We start from the raw sequence: 13,841 nt of genomic DNA on the forward strand, positions 1-13,841 counted from the left end.
GGCAATATTTATTAATTTTTTTTCTTCTTTTTTTGTAAATTTTTATGTCAAGGGAAGTTTGAAGTTATGAAAATCACGTAAAAGATAAATTTTTCTACATTCCAATGGAAAGATATTTATCATATAGGGAAAAAATCTTTAAGCAAAAAAACAAAAAAATAAATAAAAAGAACTCTGTATTAAACTTGGTCCTTTCAGCATGCCAAATTTCAACTTAGTTGCATTCCTGCAGCCTGCAGAGTAACTTTGGTCTATTTTCCCATCATGTTTAGAAGTTACAAATTCTCAAATTAACTATCGAATGTTAATTTTTTACTTCCATTGTAATCCCTATATAGTTTTCTACACACCTTAGTAATTTAAAGTTCTAAGTGAACAGAAATGCAAAATGAATAGCAAACGTTAAGTTAAACTCCCAAAACAATCCCTTTCAAGTTTCTGATATAGAAAAAAATTTATTTGATATAAAGAAAAAACAAGTATCAAGTTCGGTGAGCACGGCAGCCTTTTTTTTCTTTCCAAGTTCATATGAGAGGAGATTTTTAGGATTGGTCAGAGAGCAACTTAATTGATTAGATCAACTTTAACACTATAGTCTCAAGTAAAAATCTGTAACAGTCAAAATAAAAAAATAAATAAAAAATCAGGTTAACATAAGCATTAATAAAAAAGCAACACACAAAGATCAAATCAGGCTATAATTTTTGATCTTCTTATATTTGTAGTTGATTGTTTCCCAAGATGAATTTATATGAATGAGTTATTTTAATATTTTTACATGAAATTATCTTAAAAGTGTTTTTATATTCCTGTATGGTTAATTTATACATAATTACTGTCCTTTGTCTTAGCATCATTTCTTATGTAAATATGAATACCGAAGAAGGAAAAGAATTTAGTAACTTCCTAGGAAACATATTTAGGTTAACTCTTAAACAATTACTGTAAAACAAATAGCATTGCTATTGATGAGAATGTTTGCAAGCTTTAATGATGCATTTTTATTGGAGTTTTCATTGACAAGTCTGGTAAATCATAGATTGTTCAAAAAACTTGAATGAAAGTATTATTTCAAATTATTTATATAAAAACAGATACAAATTTTACCCACTGTCTCCTCGTTGCCCAAACTGGTCAACGATAAAATTATAATAATAATTATATAACTCTGAAGAAGCATCATAGTATTTTTTTTCTCATTATAGTAATAATTTTTAAGTAGGATTATTTTAAAATTTCTTGTTAGAATTTTTTTTACTAAGTAAAGAAGTTTTTAATAACTTTTTTTCAGGAAGAAGTTAGACACTGTTAATAAATTATTAAAAAAAGGAAGAAAATTAATGGTAATAAAAATTAATGGTAATAAAAATGTTAAGTCTTCTTATTTCGCAACTTCAAAAATTAGTATAATTTAAATATTCCATCTAGACATAAATGTGTAAAATGTTGGATCTTTTATAATTCATGCATTTAAATGTCTATTTTTTAGTAAATTTACTTTGAGGAGGTAACTCAGATACTTCTAAACTGGATTTCATCTTTTTAATTCGAAAAATATTCTGAAAAAAAATTATTAATATATTGTATTTTTATTAAATTTTTCATATGAAAAAATTCATAAGCAGGGGGAGGAAAACTACTAAATTATTGAGTCGAATCCTGAAAGAAATATTTACTATATGTTTATACGTTATAATACGTTTCCCTCTAAATAAAAAAGCCCTAAGCAAAGATCCCCTCCGCTATTTTTGGGTGTTTATTTTAACTTTACCTTTTGCTTTGCTGTACAAAAAGTGTAAGATTTAAAAGCTTCAAATTACGAAGGATGAGCGGTGGTGGCTCAGGGGAAAGAACGCTAGCCTACTAATGAGTTTTGAGGATTTGAATTGCTGGTTGATACAAATTTCGTACCCGGCTGACATAAAATATTCCAAGTGATAGACGCATTGTGGATTAGAGTCCTTCGTCTTGCTAACCGTGGGAGGTTTTTGCGGTTTTCCTCACCATGCCATGGAAACGCGGTGCAGTTCCATGAAAAAGTTCTCCATGAAGGCAATTTGCTCCCTATACTTTTGTACAGGAGTTCTCTTATTTTTTGGATTAGATTCAAAATTACAAGGATACAAAGTTGAACATTGATAGTCGTTTAAAACATTGATAGTCATAAGCTCAAATTCGGTTCGGCTGTTCAACGACAGTTATAAAATAAAATCACAAAGGATTATAGAAAAATGGACAGGGAGTGCGATGAAATAGAAAAATGACTATTCCATTATAATTTTGGAAATTGTTATCTGCAAAATCTGGTGTAAAAAAATACTGTACTGGCTGCTCTGCAGAACACAGAAATGCAAATACTAATTTGAAATTTTAAGTGCTGTAAAGGCTAATTTTGTTCATGAACTTAATACCGGCATTCAAATTTGTTCAAAAATTGATTGTAATTTTATTATCGCCTTTTACGCAGCTTTTTTTCTTCTTCTTTTTCTTTTCACGTTATATTCATTTTGTTTTACTGTGCAAAAAGGATAAGATTTATTATTTGAAATTATGATGAGTTGTAGAGAAAATTTAGATTTCGATAATTAACTTGAAAATTATTAATCGTTAATAAAAAATACTACGATTGTTTGATATGTTTGCTAGAAAAGAAAATTTAATCAAAACTACCAAAATATTGTAAAACTTACTTTATTTCTGGCTGTAGGGGAACACCAAAAAGCTCAGTACTTTTTAACAAAGTGGTTTAGTAATGTTTTTGGTAAAAATAACAAAAAATTTAGATTTTATAATATGAGTTGCAATGCGATTAACGTGGTAAAATTTCGTACTTTTACCATGATAGTTTAGAGCACTGTATAAAACCATTTGTTCAGAAATATTTACTATTCAGTTTTATATTTTTTACTAAATGTGAGGTTATAAGAGCTATAATTTTGAAAGCTAGAGTATCCGGTAAACTGCTATCATTTTAACAAAAAAATTACCAAATAAATGGTTTTACTTGGTTTTATTAACAGAGTTGTGGTTTTGTTTTGAAAAAATGTTATTATCATAGAATGCGGTAATTTAAGCAAAACTTTTTCTTCTCGTAGTTAGCTGAATTTAATTTGCTGAAATAGTGGATTTATGTGTAAACTTAACAAGAATTTTGTTTTGAAATTCCAATATGTTTGAAAGCAATTGCAAATTTAAATACTCATTCGTTATATCTTTCTTAAAGTTTTTTTTCTTTTTTTAGCTTTAAATATTGACTATTTATCAATTGTTATAAAAAATTTATTTTATAAGCTTGCGCACAATTTGTTGTCAATCAAAAGTAGCGAAAGACAGCGAGAGAGAGATTTGTATGTTACCTAATATCACTCTTAATATTTATATTGACATTTTTAAAAGCAATAAACTTAATAAATCACGTTAAAACCATTCCCTATTTAAACTTTGATAGGTCTTGTTAACGATTAAAATTACTTCTCATTATTTTTTCCAATTGAATTACACAATCTGTATTCCTTAAGTTAGTTTTTTTTTCAAGTCGAGATAATTATTTTTCAAATTTATTAAATCCTCTATTTCATTATGCTTAACAAAATATTCTTACATAAAGATACAATACTTGCATATTTTGAAAATAAAATTTTATGTGTTTTGTGAAAAGTGAAAAATATTGCAGCTTAAGGAAGTATATATAAAGAAAAAAAATCAATGATGAATGAATGATAAGCAATTACGGGAGTTGGTGAGCGGAGTAAGAAAAGGGTAAAGCCTGCTAGTTTTTATTTTTGTATAAATGGAATTATTTTTGAACAAAAAATAGACAGGTAGTTTTTAACTATGCATTTAATAAAATATTTAAAGTTTCAAATGATAAAGAAAAAATAACTTTTTTTACGTAAAATACTCCTTTTTTTAAAACTTTCTGAATCTTTGAAACTTTTTTTTTAATGAATCTTTGCTTAGTCCCTAGTCCCAAAGGGGTCTACTTCCTCTTTAGCAAAAAGAGAGAACTAAACACTTTAAAAGAGCAAGTAAGTAAAATGTTTTTTCTCTTCAGCTAATGCATTTATTTTATTAATCACATACTTTTTATAATTAGTTTTATTCGTTTTAATTGTATTTGTTAAGCTTTTAGAAATTATGTTTTATAACAATAATTTTTTAGTTGGTTATTTCATTTTATACTCTCCTGTAAGCTGCTAGTTTAGTTTTAAAATGAATTAGAAGATTTTTTTCATAAATAAAAGTTCAATTAACTCTATCTAATAAAAGAAGAATTTATAATTTCTTAGTCATTCATAACAAATGTTTCTTTCATTTTTCAGAAGCATTGATCAATTTAATAATTTGCTTAATTTCGGTAGCCATTTTTTTTCTTTGAAGGACTGTAAAAAAACATTATTTGAATAATCCAAACCGAGGGTGTCAATTATTGTTTCAGAAAATACTTTTGATTAGATATGATAAGTAATTTTAAATAATTTTTAAACCACCAAAAAATAAATAAATAAAACAAATATTTATAAACAATTTATTTGTTTTGATACTCAATATAATATATTTTGTTTACTAAATAAATAAATAGAAGGACCTTATTTCTAATTTTTATTTTGTTGCTTTAATATTTTTTTTTTTTTTTTTTGCATTTAATGAATTGCTGTAAAGGTATAAGAACATTTTAAATCTTTATATTAAGTTTAATTTTACAATTAAATTTGTTATAAAATGAATTAATTTATTATAAAACTACTATTACGTTGTAAAATTAAATTTGTTATAAAATTAATTTACTTTAAAATTAAGGTTCAATTTTTTTGAATTGAAATTAGAATATTATTTCATGGTTATTGTTTTAATTTACTATTTTGAGTTTTTATCTGTTTTTATATAGTTGTTAATTCTAAAATATACCGTTCAGCCTTCACCTTTAAAAATTTTGTTTTTAAGAAACTTATATTTGACATATTTTCAACAATAAAGTAGCTTTAATTAATTGTTTAATTCAAATTTAATTTGTGATGATAACTGTGTAGATGAAATATATAATCCAGAAATTGTTGGAAACTTTCCTCAAAAATTCAGGAAATTTTATTTCTAAAATTGAGTGGGAGGCCTGAATAACAAAAGCTTTACTTAGAATTTATCCATTTATTTTAATTCTAATTGGCTAATGTTTTATTTTTTTCATACATATCTTATTCTTTTTCTAAATAAGAATCAAAAAAATTGTAAGAGAAAATTTTTAACAACTTCATTATTTTAGAAAAATATTTTAACTTATTATTATTTTGCAATTTTATTATAATATTATTAAATATTTAGTAATTCACATATTTTATACAACTTCAAAAAACGATGCATAATAAGTTAAAATTTCAAGTCTAACTATTTACTTTAGATTTAGACCTGTCGTCTAAATTTTCCCCTACAATTCATGACTAAATTTTATAGTCTTTTCCAATGATAATTATTTTTAATCAAAATCATCAGTAGTTTATGCTAAAATACAATATGCATTGAGCATAAAAAAGATAGTTGTTAAACATTCAATTTATTGTCAGTTACTAAAAATAAAAATATTTGCCATAATTTTAATACATGATCTTTCTCCTTCATTTAAATCAAAATTAATTTCATTTAAGTAAAAAAATTGTTTTTAACAAAAATTATAAAATATAAGAAACAGTTTTGATTTTGTTGATTTTTAACTGTTATGATGATCATATTCTAATTAATTCCTTTTCTTTTATGGAAAGACAGGATGAAAGATCCAAGAAATGCCAATCCAGAAGTCAACAGAAAAGAAGGTAAGAACATATAGTGAAACATTATTTTGTCTCAGTGACATGAATTTCATCCCATAATTTGTGAAACAGGGTGACCCGGGGTAATTCACGATCACTGTGCTTCTGGGGAAAATAATGATCACCTAAGTTTTATTTACAAAAATATAAATATATTTTTTTGATTTGAGACATGGACAAGAATGCTTGTACACTTTCCTAAAGTGTAACTACATTTACATAATAATAGTTTTTTGTTTAATCTAACAAAATAAGTATCTTTTAAACTGCTTTCTGTATTTTCCATTTCAAAGATGGGTTTCAAAATGTGTACATTTCTGCAAAGATCCTCCTCCTTCTCTTAATAATAAATATTTTGAGTTACTTTCTTTTTCTTTGATATAAAAATAGTGTAAGCTTTTGTTTAATTGTTTCACATCTACTGTAAACATTATAATTGATTATAGGAAACTCTATCAAATGTTGCCCCTTATAGATGGGGTAATTATTGATCACTGGGGTAATTCCTTATCATTGTCATTTCTTCTTATAAATAGTATAAAAAATTGCTAATAAATAGCTAATTGACTTTTCCTAAATAACTGTTCATATTTATTAAGTGGGGCAACTATAAAATATATTTTCACTGTAATCACAAAATTTGTTTTTAACTGTGTACAAGACAAATGAGTTCTGATTTTCACCATTTCTGGTTTGTCTTAACTTGCTTCTATCTTAATTTTATGTGTGTGCATTGATAGAATAATTTTTAAGTTTATAAATTAGCCTAATATAAATAAGAATATAATATAATTAGCCTAAATATAATGTAAATATAATATATATAATATAATTAGCCTAAAAAGGATACTATACTTCTAGAAAGCAAAATTAGTGAATTTCTTTTAATGATTGAAAATAAAATTTTCAGTCTGTGAGCTGTTGACAAACCTTACTTAACTTTATATTTAGGATACAGAGGTGAACGTTAATAGTCGTAAACCCAAAAATTGGGTCGGCTGTACAATGACGGTTAGATAAATATGTATATACTCTTCATTTTAATTATTTAATTAGGGACGTGAACAACTCGCTCTCTAGCCGTGATCCAATCACTACACACCTAATATGTCACAATAATTTTTAGAAGAACAAAACAATTAATTTGGTCTAATTTTCGGTAATACACATTTTAATAGCAAACGTGAAAAGAGAAAATTTCCTCTGATCTTAACTATGCTTAAAAGGAGTCTTATAAATCTACATAGAAAAACAGTTACCATTACTACAGCTTCGGCTACACTAGTCAAAACATCAGGCCCCGTGAATGGAAAAGTATCTTTTGTTCAGTCAGGGCAAACAGTAGGACTTTAAAGCATTTGTCAGGTCCGACATTTTTCAGCAACTGAATAAAAGAAGCACCCCTAAAAAGAACAAAATTAAAAATGTGCAGATAAAAAGCTAAATATTTAGTAAGCCTAGAAGATAAAAATAAATAATAAAGTATGCAATTAAAATTATAATTTTTTTTACGATATTAAAATGAAGACATGTCAAATAATATTCTAAGTGAAATTCATTGAGTTAAGGGAATTTAAGTACTTGGGTTCAGTTGTCACTGAAAGCAATGATATTATGTCAGAGAGTAAGCAAAGACTAAATGCTGGAAATCACAGTTATTTTGCACTTAAGAGATTGCTAACATCAAAAGTAATAACGAGGCTTCAGGTTTATAAAACTATAATCAGATCAACCTTAATCTATGGATCAGAGACATGGACTCCAACCCAGAAACAAGAAAAAATGCTGATTACCTGGGAAAGAATAATTCTTAGAACCATTTTTGGACCGGTCAAAGAGGGTGATCTGTGGAGAAGGTGATACAATTTTGAAATTGCAAGACCATTTAAAGAAAAGGGTGTCATAAATTATGTAAAAGCAAAGAGAAGTCAATGGCTAGGACACCTTGAAAGAATGGAGGAAAACAGAGGCATTAAGAAAATATTCAAGGGGTAGTGCCAGAGGAAAAGAGGAAGACCGGCCAAAAGATGGTTATGAGGTAGAAAAAGACCTTAAGACTCTAAAAGTCCAAAACTGGAAACAAAGAGCTAAAGACAGGAGACTTTGGAGGAAATTTTTTAGTGAGACCATGGTCCAACATGGACTGTAATGCCAGGGAGTTAGTTAGAAATTTATTGCAAAAGGATCTTTTACTTATTAACTTTTTCTCTTTTTATTATTTTAATTGATTTCTTTTGAAAAATCAATAAATGTAGGAATATCAGTGGATAAATGTACTAAGAGATAGTCCGAGTATTTCTGGAGGGGAAAAAGGCTCTAATTGAATTCAAAAAAAAATTTATTATTTTTTTTCAAGAAAAAAAAATTTTTTTTTAAAGGAAAAAACTAGGACACTTACGAAGATGATTGTTTAATCAAATGTGCTTTCTTTACGAATATGTTCTCCAGTGAAAAAAAAATTAAAGCTATTGGTTTGAAATAAAAGCGATGCACTTCTTTTTTTCCACTTTAAATTAATACTTCTCTTTTTTAAAAAACTTTTCTTTTACAAAGAAAAGTTGCTTTTTTACATACATTTAAAATAAATACATATTTTTTTAAAAATTCAAAATATCAAAAGAGATTACGCTTAACAAATTTAATATATTAGGAGGCTTTGCTTCATTTGTGGATGAAATATGTAGTTTTCTTTTTAAAAATTTTACCTTAAATATTGAGATTTATAACTTATTAAATGGTAAGATTATGTTAGTCCAAGTATTTTTGGAGGGAAAAAAGTTTTAATTGAATTCAGAAAAAAACTTTCTCTTAAATATATATATATATTCTAAATTTTTCGAATGATAATAATAACTGGGACACTTACGAGGTTGATTGTTTAATTAAAGATGACATAAAATGTGCTTTCTTTACAAATATGCTCTCCAGAAAAACAACGAAAGCATTGGGTTTGAAATAAAGCTTTCTTCCCCCGTTAAATTAATACTTCCTTAAAAAAAACTTTCTCTTTAAAAAAAAAACTTTTCATTTACTAAAAATAAGTTTATTCTATTTTACATACATTTAAAATAAATAATTTTTTTATATTTAAGATACCTAGAGAGATTACACTTAACAAATTTAATATACTGGGAATCTCCGCTTTCCAATCCTCATAATTGATTTTCATTCCTTACTGTTTATTTCTTAAACATCAATATTTTCCACAATAACACAGAATACTTTGTTAACATGTAAATAAATGAGAAGTAATTTTACTTGTCCTATAACTAAAATAGGAAACTCTGTATTAAATTTTATTTTTAAAAATGTCACTATAAATGTTAAGATTTATAATGGGCAACACACAATCTCCTTTTTTCTTTTGCTACTTCAGATTGACATCTACTCTAGCAAGAATTTTTAAATTAAAGATATTAAGATTTAGTGCGAGAAAAATAAATTTTTTTTTACAATAATGGATAAATAGTCGATATTTAAAGAAAAATAAGCTGAAAAAAAACTGACTTAAGTTTGCAATAGCTTTTGAACAAATGCGAATTTATAAAAAGGCTGAGAATAAATCAAAGTATAAAATGGTACAACTAGCTAATTAAGTTTTACCTCTGTAGTTACGTTTTACAGATAGTAGATTGACGAACATGTGTTTTTTCTTCTTCTTTTTTTTACTACAAGTTTAACAGTTAATAAATCTTAAACTAACAGTGGAATCATATATAACTAATTCCTTAGAACATTTTGTGTACTATTCTTCACACCTTCGTAATTTTAAGTTTCTAAGTCTTATAGATGTTAGGCAACACAGTATAATTTAGGGTAAATCAACAACAAAAACATGGGGAGGAGGAGAGAAAGAATTTGCAAAAAAGGCACTTCAAATTTCAATGCCTTTTAATCAAATTGGTATTTTAGAAAAAAAAAACTCTGTGTTAAGTTCACATACAAATGTGGCCCTTTCAGCATGCCAAATTTCAACTCAGTAGTTGAATTCTTAAGGATTGTAGAGGGGCCCGTATTGTATTTTTTACAACAAGTTTAACAGTTAATAATTCTTGAACAAATAATAGAATGTTAATTTTTTTATAGCATCATAATTCCTGAACACTCTTCTACGCGCCTTAGTAATTTAAGTTTCTAAGTGTTATAGTTTTTGGGCAGCAAAGCAAAATGTAACATTAAGTTAAAAACACAAAATAGCAACGTTGGAGTAGGAGGTAGTTCTTATTTTTTTTTTGTACGTAGAGATGATTACCTGAATATTGATCAAACATATTTCAATGTGACACCTAAACTAAATTCTATTTGCACTTACGTAAGTGGCAGCTGTGTATCTCCTGGTTGGGCAATCAGAAAGCGAGAGGGAAAATACAACATGATCATTCATTCGCCCTCACTAGAAAATAATTTCTTTTAAAGTAATGGGTCTTTAAATTTTATATTCAGTTACTTTTCCTTATCCAAACATATCCATTAACAACATATCCAAATCATTATCTGATTCAATCAATTTCTTAGATGACATAAATAAATAAGATACGTCAAAATTAGACGTTAGGATAAATGAGATATTTAGACAACAGTATAAACTAAACCTTTAAAATTTGGAGAACTATAAAATTATGGCATACTTGAATTAAAATTCTTGGTCTTTGTACTGATGGGATAGGAATTTCAAGCATGCAATTAGATATTATTCAAGAAAAAATTATTATTTTATACTAGTAAAATATTGTTTAAATCAGAGGTTCCTGAACCTTTTTGCTTCGCAGACCCCTTGCTATGTTTTTCCATTTTGGGTATTGATTTTTTTGCAAATTCATCAACTTAATTTTGTAATGTATTTTTGATAGCTGGTACAATGCTACTCACTGTGAAATATTTAAATTTCTAACTGTAGTGAAGTATATTGTGGAAAAAAAACATGTTATTTTAAACATTTATTATTTAAATTCAATCTAATTTAATATATAAATGGAATAAAATAATTCCACTATATAACCCGTACTCCGCTACAAATATTATAATTGCGGAAATAAGTTTGTATACAAAACCGTAGTAGTGTATTGTCGGTCTGTTTAATACGTTTTCACATAAAAAGTAGGCAGCAAATATCCGTGATCTTGTACTTACTTACTTACTTATCCTCTACGTGCCTTGGGCACTTAAGGCCTCTAGCATATCCCTCCAACGCCTCCTGTCTTTAGCAATAGATCTTGCTTCCTCCCAGCCAGATATTCCACATTCTTTTGATTCGCCCAAAAACATGCACCATCTGTGATCTTGTGCGTAGATAAAATTGGCAGTCTAGCTAGCTAAAGAGTTCACACAGGTTAGACTACAATTTACCACAGAAAAATACTTTTTTGTTACAAAATAAAATCTTACACACAGAGAAAATAAAAACGTAAGCAGGCAGAGCTGCAGGCAACTGCTAGTTTTTCATAGTTCAATTTCATACATCAAAAAATTATCCTAATAACTCAAATTTTCAAAAAATTTTTACTTTATAGCTACTTTTATAAATTATGTAGATAGATATATGCTTTTATATTATATGGTAATATAATGTAAGTAATTAAGTACTATCAGTGCATGCTGATTATTCCATTCATGAAATGCCAAAATTAAAAGTCACTATCTGCCCATATGAGATCCACTATTGTTGACCCCCATTTTCCTTTCATGGACCCCCAATTTTTTTTCACTCGACATGGACCCCTTGCAGGTTGTTATCGAACCCTGGGGGTCGATATAGACCACTTTGGGAATCACTGGTTTAAAATATTAAATATTGTTCAAATTATTGTTAAGAATTTTAATGCATACAATTAAAAGAAAAATGTTTTCAATACCAATTTATCATTAAGGATTTTAAGCTAAGTTACGTTTATTTTCAACATATTTTAAAAATCTACAGAAAACTAATAAAGACCGATTAACAATTCCCTGTTTCATATTATAAACAATATATTAAGAGGGAATACACAATCACTATACTCATGTATGACCTATATTAGGATAACTATACAGATTTTAATTGCAGGAAAAACTCAGAAATAAGGAACAGTTCAACAAACTACTTTAAAAAAAATGCTACAGTAAATGAAATAGAGTAGCGGAATAACGGTTGCTAATCGGTCACTGGGTGATAAAATATAACACTAAAAAATTGCCAGTCAGTAGACACCAAATTGCTCTTTTCTTCTACAATGCACCCCATGTGCGTTTTGTTATAAGATTTTAAAATAAATATGGGATTATTTTTTGTATTTTGTAAAATTCCAAAAATTACTTTATTTCATACTTATTTTTTTTTTTAAATTTTTTAAAAATGAATTTTGTAATGTTGTTCATATTTTGAGAATGCTTAAACAGGATTCCCACTAAATTTCAGAAAAAAAAACTGACTAAAAACTGACTTCCCTGACTATTTCAGTTAAACTAGGTAAATTAAAATGAAAATTGAGCCCTATGTTCATCAGAAAACTTTGATTCTTTTATTTATAATGTGAAATATTAGATTTTCTGTGTAAAAGATTATTATTAAATGAACAAAGGGAACATTTCAGTTTTACTAAAATGTGAAACTTTTACAACAAATAATTGTAATAGATGTTAGAATTATTTAACTTGAATCTCAATAACTGATTACTGCTAGTGACAATTTTAATACTGGTTATTTTCTAGGCATTATATAGGAATATTCCAGGTCTTTGTAAAAAAATTGCCTGATAATTCCAGGTCATAATTCCATACTCCTCCATGTCTTAAATTTAAAAAAAAAAAATTATTTTTTTAATAAAACTTAGGTGATCCTTATTTACCACAGAAACAGAGTGATCGTGAATTACCCCGGGTCACCCTAAATAATCAAATGCGCAATTCGAATTTCCCATATAGCCTGAAATATATTGGAATATTGATTACTGGCAGGCTTTGAATTTGAATCTTTGCCTGTGAAGATGCCGGAATTGTTACTCATTTAGCGTTACCCAGTGGGCACTTGTGAACCAAAGTCACGGAGGCGAGCAGCGTTGCCCACGCCACAAACCCGTTTATAGGGTGGGTCACATTCACACATCACACAACAGAGGACAGCACAAAGAGAGAGAGAAACATCCATACCCAGGGCGGGATTCGAACCCGCAGCCAATGGCTTCTTAGTCAGGCGCGGTAACAGCTCGGCCACCTGGCCGGCATATTGGAATAACTAAAAAGTACAAGAGAATCAATGCTAATAACTGCCAAAAATACAATAAAAATGGATTCACAATTTTGGCATAAATTGAGCGCATCAAAATGTGATTATTTAAATGATTAATTAAATCCCTTAATTTGTATAGATATATTCGTATTTTAAACTTTTAACACACCTACAATGTACTATTTTAAATATAAATGATAATATTTACACTATTTATACCTTATTAGCAAGAACGGCTTTATAAACGGTTAAAACAGTCAAAAACTGACGCATATCAAAACCTTGACAACCATGGAAAGAACTGATTTTACTTTTTTCTACATATGAGAGCAGTCAAATAGTAAGATCTCAAACAACTAATGACAGCTGTACCTAACACTTTATTGTATTGGAAATTTGTACACGAAATACCTTAGAACGTCCGAATTTTTTGTACACGAAATACCTTAAATTTATTTAATCAGATGATAACAAAGAAGAATCTAAAGTAGGTTTACGAAGAGCTCGAAGAAAGGGAAAATAATTACTTATGTGCTATCATAATTAATAATCTTTAAAAAGATAGTTTAACATTTCACGCCAATATATCCTATTACAACAACAAAAGCTTTAAAAATTATAAGATTATAAAAGGCATTAAAAGAGGGGCAATTAATTGAATAATATGCCGACAACCTGTAATGTTTCTAGAAACTCGCAAGAGGAAATAGTAAACATTTAAAACTGTAACGTTTTGCTTATTTCTACCCATTTTGTGAATGAGTTAAAATTAAATTAATGTCGAAATCACGTGAGTTAGATTAAAGCGAATATTGTCTTCTACTACCATTTTCAAT

The 13,841-nt window shown here is 27.4% G+C and overlaps 1 long non-coding RNA gene across 3 annotated transcripts in view; it reads right to left on the reverse strand.

Annotated features, from left to right (window-relative positions):
* LOC147802023 (uncharacterized) overlaps positions 1 to 13,763 on the reverse strand; it is a 34,188-nt gene extending 20,425 nt beyond the window's left edge. Inside the window, exons 1-4 of one of the 3 annotated variants that reach the window (XR_015430507.1) lie at positions 13,681 to 13,763; positions 12,927 to 13,011; positions 10,936 to 11,113; positions 7,061 to 7,204 (exon numbers count right to left, since the gene is read on the reverse strand). This is a non-coding gene — a long non-coding RNA (uncharacterized LOC147802023). The other 2 variants (XR_015430505.1, XR_015430506.1) reach the window with 2 other exon arrangements.
* Positions 13,764 to 13,841: the final 78 nt, after the last annotated feature.

The sequence above is a fragment of the Parasteatoda tepidariorum genome, chromosome 11 (assembly GCF_982258835.1).
Source record: "Parasteatoda tepidariorum strain Cologne lab strain chromosome 11, Ptep-v5.0, whole genome shotgun sequence".
NCBI classification, from domain to species: domain Eukaryota; kingdom Metazoa; phylum Arthropoda; class Arachnida; order Araneae; family Theridiidae; genus Parasteatoda; species Parasteatoda tepidariorum.